This window comes from Macaca fascicularis, chromosome 4 (assembly GCF_037993035.2).
Source record: "Macaca fascicularis isolate 582-1 chromosome 4, T2T-MFA8v1.1".
Taxonomy (NCBI): Eukaryota; Metazoa; Chordata; class Mammalia; order Primates; family Cercopithecidae; genus Macaca; species Macaca fascicularis.
Genome location: NC_088378.1, coordinates 41,860,796 through 41,873,145, shown reverse-complemented (window position 1 = coordinate 41,873,145; position 12,350 = coordinate 41,860,796). Strand labels below are relative to the sequence as shown.

At 40.1% G+C, this 12,350-nt stretch overlaps 1 long non-coding RNA gene across 3 annotated transcripts in view; it reads left to right on the top strand.

Moving 5' to 3' along the window:
* Positions 1-12,350, top strand: part of LOC107129420 (uncharacterized) — a 57,473-nt gene that overhangs the window by 35,019 nt on the left and 10,104 nt on the right. For all 3 annotated transcript variants that reach the window (XR_010586264.2, XR_010586263.2, XR_012433486.1), the window contains exon 2: positions 5,925-5,983. This is a non-coding gene — a long non-coding RNA (uncharacterized lncRNA). The remainder of the gene's footprint in view (positions 1-5,924; positions 5,984-12,350) is intronic.

The window sequence follows — 12,350 nt, the reverse complement described above, 5'->3', positions numbered from 1 at the left end:
GCATTTCAGAGAGTGTTTTCTTGACTTGGTTTTACTATTAGTTAATTCTTTTAAAATGTCCCATTTTCACTATCAGAAGTTGCTCACTTCTTGTTGGGAGCTGTGGTTTATTGAGGAGGGGGAGTTCCTTTAAGGCTAGTAATACTTTGGAATCCCCAGGGATGGTCCATGACAAAAGAGATTAGAATTCTGAAGCAACACCCTTCAAACCACAAGTAGTCCGTCTATCATCTGAGTCATAGTCATCAACCAGGTCTGACTGAACATAAAAAGGGGGGAGAAAAGGAAGAAATCCTCATAAAAGTACATTGTACCCAGTAAAAAATTATTGTCATGCTTTAGAATTTTGACAATCAACCCACTGAAACATTTTATACTTAAAATTCCAAAGAGATTGCCATATCAAGTCCCTACCATAAACTTTCCTGTATTATGTTAAGTATTTTTAGTTTTATTAATTTTGTTGAACACCTATTCTTTAAGTTGGTTTATAACTTCCTTGGTGGGTATTTTTTTTTTTTTTTCTGAAGAAATGTTTCTAACATCTCAAGATTCAGATTACTTAAGGTACTTTTTATAGGTATCTACATTCCAATGAAATACAAAAAATTGAATTTATCTGAAAAAACATAAGCCATCAAATCATTTGTCAGAGCTGATCTATGTGGATGATAGGTCTGCATAGGCTTATAGATCACAGCTATGCACCTTAATCATTGAAGGGGTCCTGGAAGGGAAATTTATGTTATCTTAGAGAGCAACAAAAGCCAGGGGACAATCAAATGAAAATCCTTTTCCTTTCATAAATAACTTAATAATTAGCATTTATGAGAATAGCTGAGTAATTTTGGCTATTAACCAAACCTTTTTTATCCTGTTTTATGGCCCAGGCTTGGCTGACAAGTTGCCGAACCGTGAGTGTATATATAAATATATATATATATATTTTTTTTTCCTGCTGTCACAATCACCTGTTTTAGACTTAGCTTTCATTTTGTGTGTGTGTGTGTGTGTGTGTTATCTTTTGCTCTCACAGGCAAAAAAAAAAAAAAAAAAAAAATCCTTATTTTGTAAGAAATACAATTTCTTACAAATAATAAATAAAATTCAGGTTCATGAGCCCTGAATTTATATGCCAACTTTAGAGGTTTTTAGCAGTAGGATTTGGGCTACTTACTTAACAGACTCCCTCCTTCCACTCCCCCTCCTCACAAAGTCATCCTTACCTCTAAAATGCAGGTAATTAGACTGACCGCCTAGAGTTGTAATGGGCAGATGTAAAAACATAATGCTAAGTTTCCAGCATCATGGTAGATGAACAAATGGTGATGTCCTCCAGCAGAAAGTCAATGTGGCCTACAAGAAAGGGCAGGGGAGAGGGGCTCCCAAGACCCACATTGAAGTCCTGGCTCTACAACTTACTAGCTGCCCACATTGGGAATTCTCCTAAACCTTCTCTGCATCTCAGTTTCTTCATTTGTAAAATGGGCAGAATATTCCTTAATCTACCTCTCTAAGTGGTTTAAACGAAATAATTTTGTGAAACTGCCTTATAAAAATGATGAGATGTTAAAATGTTATTAATATGATGACAAAATTTTTGGAGTTAACTTTTTTTCCCTCTGGGGAATAGTATTGTTTCAACTGGAGTTCAATGGTTCCCTTTTGCTGAAGGTAGTGGCATTTCTCTCTTTTTTTTTCTTTTTTTCTGAGTGACTCAGTTGGCACTTGTTATGAGCTATCTTGTAGGTTTTCTTTTTTTTTCTTTTCTTTTTTTTGGCACCTCGACTCTGTTTTCATTTTTTCAAGAGTAAGGACCCAATTTTAAACTTTGTGGGCTGCATGCTGAGAGCTCGTAGGTGGAGCTGAAGGGGAAATCCTCCCTGGGGCACCATACTTAGTGTGGGAAGGGCCAGGGTTGTGGAGTAGAGCAGAGATGGTTTTCAGAGAGAATAGGAAAGAAAAACAGGAACTTTGATGGCATGGAGAAATTCTGAGATGCAGGGGAACATTGAGGGGCTTCCATGGACTTGCCTTGATCTTAGCAAGAAAGAAGGCCAACAAGATGAGGGAAAGAGAGTGGAAGGGAGTTGGGATCTTAGGGGCTGTATGTCAAAGTGTCATGTTAACAGAATAACCAGCATATAGCTGACACTAAAAAAGTTTCTTAACTTTGAGATGAGTAGAAAATATTATTTCATTATTTCATTATTCATGTCATATAATATTAGCATAGATAATAAGATATAATAATAGTAACAGCATGTATTAGGTACTGAGAACAGTCTTACTAAGTAGATGCTATGATTATCCTTATTTTAAAGATGAGAAAACTGAAATTTTGGAAGGAAGTTCTGAAACACTATTGTGGGGCATAGAGTATCAAGTTTAGTAAGGAAAAGTAAAATGATTATAAGAGAGAATCGAGGGTCCAACTGAAGATGGATGGCATGAGTTTAAGACAAAACTCTCAGCACAATTCCATGTTTACCTCAGCAATGTACTGCAACTTGGTGCAGTTGGTTGAGTTGACTGAGACTTAGAATACAATGGTTAGGAAAATATCAATCTCTTTGCGCTCCACATTGGACTTAATGACTATGAGTCATGTCATATAGAGGAGGCAAGTTTTTCAGTGGAGATAGGAACAACTGAAATATGTTCTTCAGCCTAGTGGAGACAAGTAATTGTCATTGGCCGGTGAGTGTTTGAGATACTTCAAAGCATGGATTGTGCTTCACCCCGCCCTCTCTAGCTAAACTCCTTGGCTAATGGCCTGCATGATCTTAACTTCATTCTGGAAATACTGGTTAAGAGGATTCGGGACAGGCCATTTGGAGGCTGGTGAACCTGACAACCTACGCAACCTACATTTGCACAGCCCAGTTATTTTCTGACTAATGGGTCAGAAAGAGGGGGCAGAAGAGGAGAGAGAAATCTTCACCAAACAAACAGCTGGGCCGTCTGGGTGGAGTTGCTTAAGGCAGTCGCAAAAAACCGATCACATCATTTATCTCTCATTTAATAAGGGCAAGGCAGGGATACTAGCTGTGAGACGCTTCTGCTCCGGGAAAGGTAGGAGCATTTGAACAATCTCTCCAGTATAGGGGAAGGGGGACATTGGAGTAGAAGTTGGATTGTTGAGTCACAAAGCAAATAGGTATCCTTTTATTCTAATTAACTTGAGAAAGAAAGAATTTGGTGTTATATCAACCCAGTGCTTAAACTTTTTGCCTTCATTCTATAAAAACTATTTGTGAAAATTGTGCCATTATGACTTATTTTTTGATCCGGATAATGGAGCATTCTCTAAAGGGAGTAGATGGATTGATGAGGAGATTCAGAATAGTGTCAATTATTAGGAAAGAGGGTGTCCCTGTTGGCCTGGGGGTGAGGGGAGAGGCTCTGACAAAGGTGCTTGGTCCCCAGCCACGCTGTATGTGGTTCTTGTCTGCCTGGGTCCATGTGAAGAGACACTGCCAGATTGATTTGGGATGTGTCCTGGGCAGTGAGACTTTTGAAAGTGCGTTGGTTGATTCTAGTGCACAATCCAGTTGAGAACCACTGTTTAGGGAGCAGGGTGCCTAAATTATGATATAAAAAGAAGCTTTTTATGGGAAAGACTCTCTATCTCTCTTCTTTAGCACCAGGAAAGGAACTAGTATTAGTGATAGGAAGTGATAATCAATGGGAAGCCAATTGGGGCTCAAAGGAAAGAAAGCTTTGATGCTTGGTACTGAAATGGAAGTGGCGTGGTAAGTGGAGAAGCCCCTGATGCGGGAGATGATCAAGGAGAAGGTGGACAACCATTGACTGGGAAGGCTGAACTAGCCCAGTGACGGCTAGATAGTGACAGGAGGACCGGAAGCAACCTCAAGTCCCTTCCCCTTCACTCAGAGCCACTCAGTTTTCTCTCTTTTTCTGTATTGGGTTGGGTTTCCCCATAAAGATTTTCTTTGAAGAAAGCGTCTGCTGAAAAAAAAACTTTTAAAACCACATAACTAGTTGACCTTTATGGCTATTACCAACCTGAAGTTCTATAGCATTAAATCTTCTCTGATGTTTTCTAAGAAACCAGGCTACTGATTGATCCATTCTTCCAAAGGCCAAGGGGGAAAGGAAGGAGAGCTTAGAAGGGTGGAAAGCATGAGTAGAAGAGGGAGACTTCTGTTAGCTGAGGGCCCTTAACCCTGTCTAGGCTTGGAACCACCTGGGAACTTTTCAGTAAGACACCCTCCCAAACCAGTGATATCAGTCTCTGGGGATATATGCCCGGGTATGGGTATTCATGAAATGCAGCAGAGTTGAGAACCACTGGCTTAATAGATGGGCACTGAGGAGAATTCTTTTTATACATCGAAGCCAAACATGTTAGACAACCAACACGGCAGTTCTTAAACTCCAGGTGCATCAGAATCACCTAGACTTGTTCAGACAGATCGCTGGGCTCCACCCCCAGAGTTTCTGATTTAGTAGGCCTGTGACAAAGCCAAGAATTTGCATTTTTAACAAGTTCCAGGTGGTGCTGACACTGCTGATCTGGGGAACCACACTTTGAGAACCACTGCTTTAACAAAAGGAATTTACTTTTGACCTTAAAAACAACTCCCTAACATTGGCAAGTAATTGATAGTGTGCACCCTTGTTATGATATGATGAGAATGGCACTTGGCCTCTGTGGTCTCCCTCCCATCAAATGCATTAACCCAGTCTAATCATGAGAAAAACATCAGACAAATCCCAACAGAAGGACATTCTACAACATATCTGACCAGTAATCCTCAGAACTATCAAGGTCAGCAAAGCCAAGGAAAGTCCAAGAAACTGCCACAGTTAAGAGGGCCCTAAGGAGACATGACTACTAAATGCAATGTGGTATCCTGGATGGGATCCTGGAGTAGAAAAAGCACATTAGGGGCTGGGCGTGGTGACTCACCCCTGTAATCCCAGCACTTTAGGAAGCTGAGGCAAGCAGATCACTTGAGGTAAGGAGTTCGAAGCCAACCTGGCCAAGATGGTGAAACTCTATCTCTGCTAAAAATACAAAAATTAGCTGAGTGTGTTGGTGGGCACCTGTAATCCCAGCTACTTGGGAGACTGAGGCAGAAGAATCACTTAAACCCAGGAGGTGGAGGCTGCAGTGAGCCAAGATCATGCCACTGCACTCCAGTCTGGGCAACAGAGTGAGATTCCATCTCAAAAAAGAAAAGAGAAAAAAGACATTAGGAAAAAACTGAGGAAATAATGTATCAATACTGATTCATTGGTCGTGACAAAGGTACCATATTAATGTAATATGTTAACAATAGGGGAAACTCAGTATTAGGTAGGGAGCTCTCTGTACCATTACTGTACTAATTACATTAATTCTATAATTTTAAAACTATTCTAAGATAAGCAGTTTATTTGGAAAAAAAAAAAAAAAAAAGAACTTCCTGACTGCTACAATACAGACCATTCCCGATCATGGTTATGGAGGAGGTATCTTCAAAAGCATCAAGGTAAAAATATCAAATAATTGTATTTGTTTGAATGAAAACTTATCTGGATATAGGAGGTGAGTTACATAACATACCTTTATCTGTTTTTCTACGTGCTTATGTGACTCAGATGATTGTGTGACTTTGAAATAATTTTTAAGGTCGATACTTTATATATACATATAGCATATAGATATTATACATAATACAAATATAGTATACATATGTGTATCAGCATACTTACAGCTGGTATGAAAGATAAGGTAGCTGATGCCTCTCAGTTTATTAGGATGCAGCTGCAGTGGGAATACAATTTTAATTAGAAAAAGGTACCTGTCATAATGACTTAATATTCTTGGTAGACATTTTCAACCTTTTGATTATGCCTATCTGGAAACCATCACAATGGTGGTCTTTCTTTCTCTCTCTTCTTTTGTTTTGCAGTTGCAAGAGAACCTGCTTCAGGTGGTCTAAATGAAAGCGAGTCCGAGTCCTGTGCTTCGGTAATATTTAGCTGCTGGTTTATGGTTATGGATGACATTATTCCATTGGCTTCAAGAGGGCACTTCATAAAATTCCTCACTTACTGATTCAAATTTTAATATATCCGTGGAGCACTGTGTGCTCACGGCAGGTGAGGATAGAGGTGAGAAGACCCAGCAACTCCCTGGACATCCATATGTGTTAATCAGCCAGGCATTTACATTGTTTCCCTAACTTGGCTTTAGTTCCCCTCAGCCTTTTGGGTGTTGGTCAGAGATCGTGGTTATGGAGGAGGTGTCTTCAAAAGCATCAAGGAAAAACTATGAAATATTTTGATATTTGATACCAAATATCCAAATTTGCCATGGTGCCCAGCATGGCTCAAGATCAGAAGTGTCAAGCACATCTGGTAAGGGAGATAATAATAATTCAAGGGCAAATGAATTGCCCCATGAACAGTGGATTACAGTATGGATTTGTTTGGACCACTTATCTTTTCTTTTGAATTGACTTAACTCCTACATTCGTAGGAGATAAGCAGGAAATCAGAAGCACTCCTAGGGATTGGCACTGGTCTAAAGGACAGCTCTAAGGAGAAGCTTAGATACCAGATTCATCTTCCATCCAACAGAAGCTCCCCAGGGATAAAACTGCAAGGTTAAATGTGAAACTCAAAATTTGAAGCAAAAGGCTCTCCTCATCTGCACGTTTTTTCTTCCTAAATTGAGCAGTAATACTAGAAACAGAGTCAATTGAACCTTAATAGTTCCTCTGGGGTACCAGGCATCATTCTAATGAACTTGTTTCATCCTCACAGAGACACAGATAAGGTAAGTAACTTGCCAAAGTTCACACTGCTTGGAGTAGAGTCGGGATTCTAATCTGGCTTGTCTGGCTCCAGAGCCCATGTTCGAAACCATTAGGCTCATTCTGCCTCTCTTGAAGAAGACACCAAACGTCCCAATCTTGGCTAGCCTGGCTAATCCCAGAGACCTCCACAGTTAAACAAGGTGTAGAAATAGAATGTCCCATCACTTAGCTATACTTCTATCCCTCCCCACTTCTATACAACTACCACTACCATTGCCACCAGCAACTGGTAAATATTGATGGAGCTTCTTTTCTTTGCCAGGCACTATAGATACAAATTTTTTTAAAAAAGAGACTGCAATCCTGACCTCAGGAACTACAGAGGAGATAGACACCCAAGCAAATATGCCAACAAAATCCCAAATGGGGTCTAGTAAGGGGGAAAAAAAAAAGCTGGCATAGCCAGATGGGCAGGGACTCGCCTTGCTTCAGGGACAAACTTGCAGTAGTGATGAATTCCTTTCATTCTTAGCTTTCCTCCTATTACTTCCCTGATTTCTTTTACTTACAAATGACATGTCTAAATAGCAGAGACTTGAAGTTCTCTTGTTGAGGTGCTGAGATGTTCAGAAGGGAGGTATCCTGTTTAACCAACAGATCATTTATAGATAAAGAGAGGCTCTAACTTAGCCTTCTTCCAGGGCAGGAAATCTTCTGTTCCATATGCAATATCTTCTGGCAGCCTTGTCCTCTTTTTGTCCTTGTCGACTACAATAACAAAAAGCTGTTGGCGAGGCATTGCTTTGCTATTGACGTGTTACCTTTGAAACCTCCCTCCTGTTATGGAATAAGCCTCTTCCAGATCATGGATCATTATCATCTGGTCTGACAGGCAGCCTTGTTGCCACGGAGACCCGAAGGGATCAGGCGTGGCGTTTGCTTGCATCATCATCCCCTCCGGGGGAACAACAAGGACTCTTCTGCACGTCACGCGTGGCTGTCCTGGGGCTGGCTGCCACCAGACTTTCCCTGCGGGTAAAACCTAAACAAATGACCAGCTGCAGATAATATCAAGACTTCTGTTTGATATGTTAATAGTGACAACCATATTTCCACAATTAACAACGGTGGGAAGAAAACACTGTAGTCACCAGACTTGGGAGGAGAGGGTTTGTATTCACACAAACACAACCTTACGTCACTGCTTGCCACCACAAAGGTCTCTGTTCACTGTTTTGTTCTTGAAGATCATCCTTGTGCTCATCCTCTGATCTTGAATTTCTACAAAACTTTCTCAGTTTATATGCCCTGTGGCAAGTGCAGCAAGCACTGTTTCCTGTTTCTAAACTTGTAGAAAATCATCCATACATCTTACAGTTGTCAGTTTTAACCAGATAACAGCGGCACTTTGTTGCTGCTTTTTTATCTTTAGCTTAGGTTAACAGGACCTTGGAAGTAAAGTTGTAGATTTATTCAATAGAGTATTCTCAATTAATTTGGCTAGATTTCTACATTATTCAAAATCTAAAAAAGTAGAAATGCATGCTTATATGTCTAAGACCTGAAAAATCCGTGGTGACATCCCAAAATAAATGAAGATTTTAAAACAATAAATGACTTTTTTTTTTTTTTTTTTTTTTTGCTCTGTGCTTGGGGAGAAGAAATGAAGGAAACATCAATGTTGCTTTAAGGAATGAGGACCCCAAAAATAAGAATATATAATTATGGCAGATAGGGCATTATTCAGAATTGATGGGGCTGGTGTGCACACAAACATTTTAATAGTTCTAATACTTTATGTACACTCTTGCGATGAAGTGATGACTTCATTAATTGATTGAAGAATATTTATGCAATGCTACTATATGCTAGCTGTAGAACTAAGCTTAGTCTCTTAAGATCTTAACATTCTGAAACTATTAAAATGTGTAATCACCATTTGTAAAAGTAAAATATACTAATCTAATAATCTGGAATGTACATTACAGTAAAAAAAAGCGGGGGAACATCCTATAAAATATCACTCAGAGATAACCACCACTTACAGAGTGAGGTATATTCCTGCTTTTTGTGGATTGTGTGTGCGTATATATATGTTTAAGCAAAGCTAACAATATACTATTTTTATAATTTGGCATTTACTTTTTTCTTTTGTTTAACTTTATATCATAACCACTCTCCCACATTATTACAAGCTCTTCATAAATAATCTTACTAATGATCATGCAATATCTTATTTGTAACAAAGACTATCTTTTTTTTTTTTTTTCATCAACACACTGCATGGACAACAGATTTATTTTTTAAGTAAAAAATCTTTCTTGGCTACACTAACCAATGTTTTTTGTTTTTGTTTTGTTTTGAGACAGAGTCTCATTCTGTCGCCCAGGCTGGAGTGCAGTGGCATGATCTCGGCTCACTGCAACCTCCGCCTCCTGGGTTGAAGCGATTCTTCTGCCTCAGCCTCACAAGTAGCTGGGATTACAGGCATGTGCCACCACGCCCGGCTAATTTTCATATTTTTAGTAGAGATAGGATTTCACCGTGTTGATCAGGCTGGTCTCAAACTCCTGACCTCAAGTGATCCACCCGCCGCGGCCTCCCAGAGTGCTGAGATTATAGGTGTGAGCCACTGTGCCTGGCCACTAACCAATGTTCTTTAGAAAAGTTAACCTCATTCGTGTTTGGGGATGACACTCCCATTCTCTTGGAGATATAAGTGCATACACAGACACTCACCACAACCCTTGGAGCCTGACAGGCCGAGACCATAGATGCGTGTCCAACATGACGACCATTTCTCATTCCCTTGTGGTGGGAGCTGTCCTCCTGATGGGCCAGGCCTTCATGTCTTCACTGACGAATTCAAGACACAGCACCTCGGATTCAGCGTCCCTCAGCACCGCCACATAGCCATCCTCCCACGTGGGAAACCTCTGCTTCCTGGTGGGAGGTCTCTCGCTAACTCCATGAGGAGCACCGAATATGTGTCAAGCACTGATCTAGAACAGAGGCCAAACACAAGGCAAATACAATTCTTTCTTTTTTTTTTTTTTTTTTGAGAGGGTGTCTCACTCTGTCACCCAGGCTGGAGTGCAGGGGTGCAATCTTGGCTCACTATGACAACGTCCGCCTGCCGGGCTCAAGAAATCCTCTCATGTCAGCCTCCCAAGTAGCTAGGACCACAGATGTGCACCACCACGCCCAACTAAGTTTTTGTATTTTTGGTAGAGATGGGATTTCACCATATTGGCCAGGCTGGTCGCGAACTCCTGGCCTCAGGTGATCCTCGGCCTCCCAAAGTGCTGGGATTACAGGTGTGAGCCACCACGCCCATCCCCAAGGCAGATATAATTCTTACCCTTGCAGAAGTTACAGTCTTGGAGGAGATAAGCATTTAATCAAGTAATTATGACATTTGCTACAGGAGTGCATAGCAGAGGGGACTTAACCAGAGGAGGTGACATTTAAACTAAAAATGTGAAAAACCTGTGAAATTAATCAGAAGAGGAGGAAAGCAACTCCACTATGTTTCCTGCTAGGTCTAATCTTCCCAAGAGATGCTTGGACTCTCTTCATCACCACTAAGAAATACGAGCACACTCTTAATTTAGGTCAAATTTTTTCCCTCCTGGACTTGCAATATGTTGTTCCCTTTTTCTGGAACACATTATGATACTTTTTCAAAACAGCAAGATTCTTTTACTCCCATTGTTCCTGCTTCTTGAAGTATTAATCAGAATATTGTGTCTGCCATCCCCTTCTTCTGGTCATTTTCACACAGTTTTCACGAGTTAGTTTAAATGTCACCCCCTCTGGTTAGGTCCCTCTGCTGTGCATTCCTGTAGCAAGTGTAATAATTACTTAATTAAATGTATATCGCCTCCCAGCCTGCAGTTCCTCCCAGTATTGGAAGGATAAGAATCATATCTGTTTTGTGTTTGGCTTCTGTTCTAGCTCATTGTTTGACAGATACTAGGTACTCAAAAAATATTGAAATGAATAGTGGGCATTTAGGGTGCCTCCACTTTTTTTTTTAAATAAGCGGTGATGAAATGAACATCTTTTATGCATGATGTCCATATTTTGGAATTTTTAAATTACTTTCTGACGATAAGTTCTTGGAAGTAGAATTACTAGGTCAAAGGATATAAACACTTGGAGTCCTCTTAGGAAACAGCACATCGCTTTCCAGAAAGTTTTATACTCCTACAAGCAGTGTATGAGATTTCCTGTTGCATTGTGCTCTTATGAACATGATTAGGCAAAGAAGTCATTTTTGCTAACTTGATAGTAAGAAAAATTCTCTACTGCTGTTTCACTTCTGCCTTTGTTAAGTAACAAGATGAACATTTTCTATCTGTTTTTTATTTATATTTGCTCTATTGTGAGTTGTCTCGTGTCCTTTGCCCATTTCTATTCTGAAATCTTCATGTTTTTCTAATCAATGTTTATAAGCTCTATGTTTCAGAGATATTAGACGATTGTTTCTTATTGTTTACCATAGATTTTTCTATGTAGATGTTTGTATTTTAGTCTGTGCCCTTCTTAATGTTCAGAAGTTTACCATTTCTCAGTGGTCAGGTCTATTATCATTTGCCATGGGATTTCTTACATGACAAACTCACAGTGCTCTTCACCAGCAGTGATCAAATAAATATTCAGCTATTTTTTTTGGCATGTATACAGTTTGATTTCTTTGCCTCTGTGTGTGTGTGTGTGTGGTATGTGTGTGTGCGTGTGTGTGTACTTGTGTATGTGCATTTATGTGCACATGTACTTGGGTCCCATCCACTGATAATTTAATTTGTCATCTGGCAGGAGGGGAGGGCTTTCTTTTGCAAAAAGGACCGACCAGTTGTCTCACCATGACTTGTAGATTTTTTGTTTCCCAATGATCTCAGGTGTCTCTTTTCACTAACTTAAAAATCAATATTATTGGAGCATATATATGTCTTCCTGGAGTGGGTCTGGTCCTTTTTAACCATCTAGGTTTTAGGGAGAGTCTTTGAGAAGGCACAGTACCTTCTTCTGCTTCCATTCTTCTCCCCACTCATCCCCCTGGCTCTGGGTGCCTCTGTTCAGCAGCAATTTCACTGAAGTTGAACTCTGAGCATCTAAGGAAAGCTGGAAATCTGAAACAATAAAGGCACAGGGCATTTGCATGAAAGCCCATCAGGCTAATTTGGCCATGTTTGTAAATGTGTCTTTCAGGCATTATCAGAGCAAAGCTTTAGTTTGTCTGGCATTGGACCATTTTTAAAAACGTATAGCCTATGAATAGATGACTGCTAAAAAGTAAGTGCTATGGCAAAAGACAGATTATCTAGTGTTCCTGGATAATCATTTGAATGTTCAGGAGACCCAAGTCTCTATGGTGATAGTTTCTTCTTTTACACAACATCGCAGAGCTGTGCAAAAGGGGGAATGCCAGTCTTAACTAAGACAAGAGCCGACCAAGTGTTTCCTTCACAGGAAGCCACTAGCCACGTACTCAGAACAGTGGGGGGAAGACATATCTTTATATTAAGTTAATTTGCTCTTGCTTTCTTCTTCACCTTCTTGCTCACCAGCTTT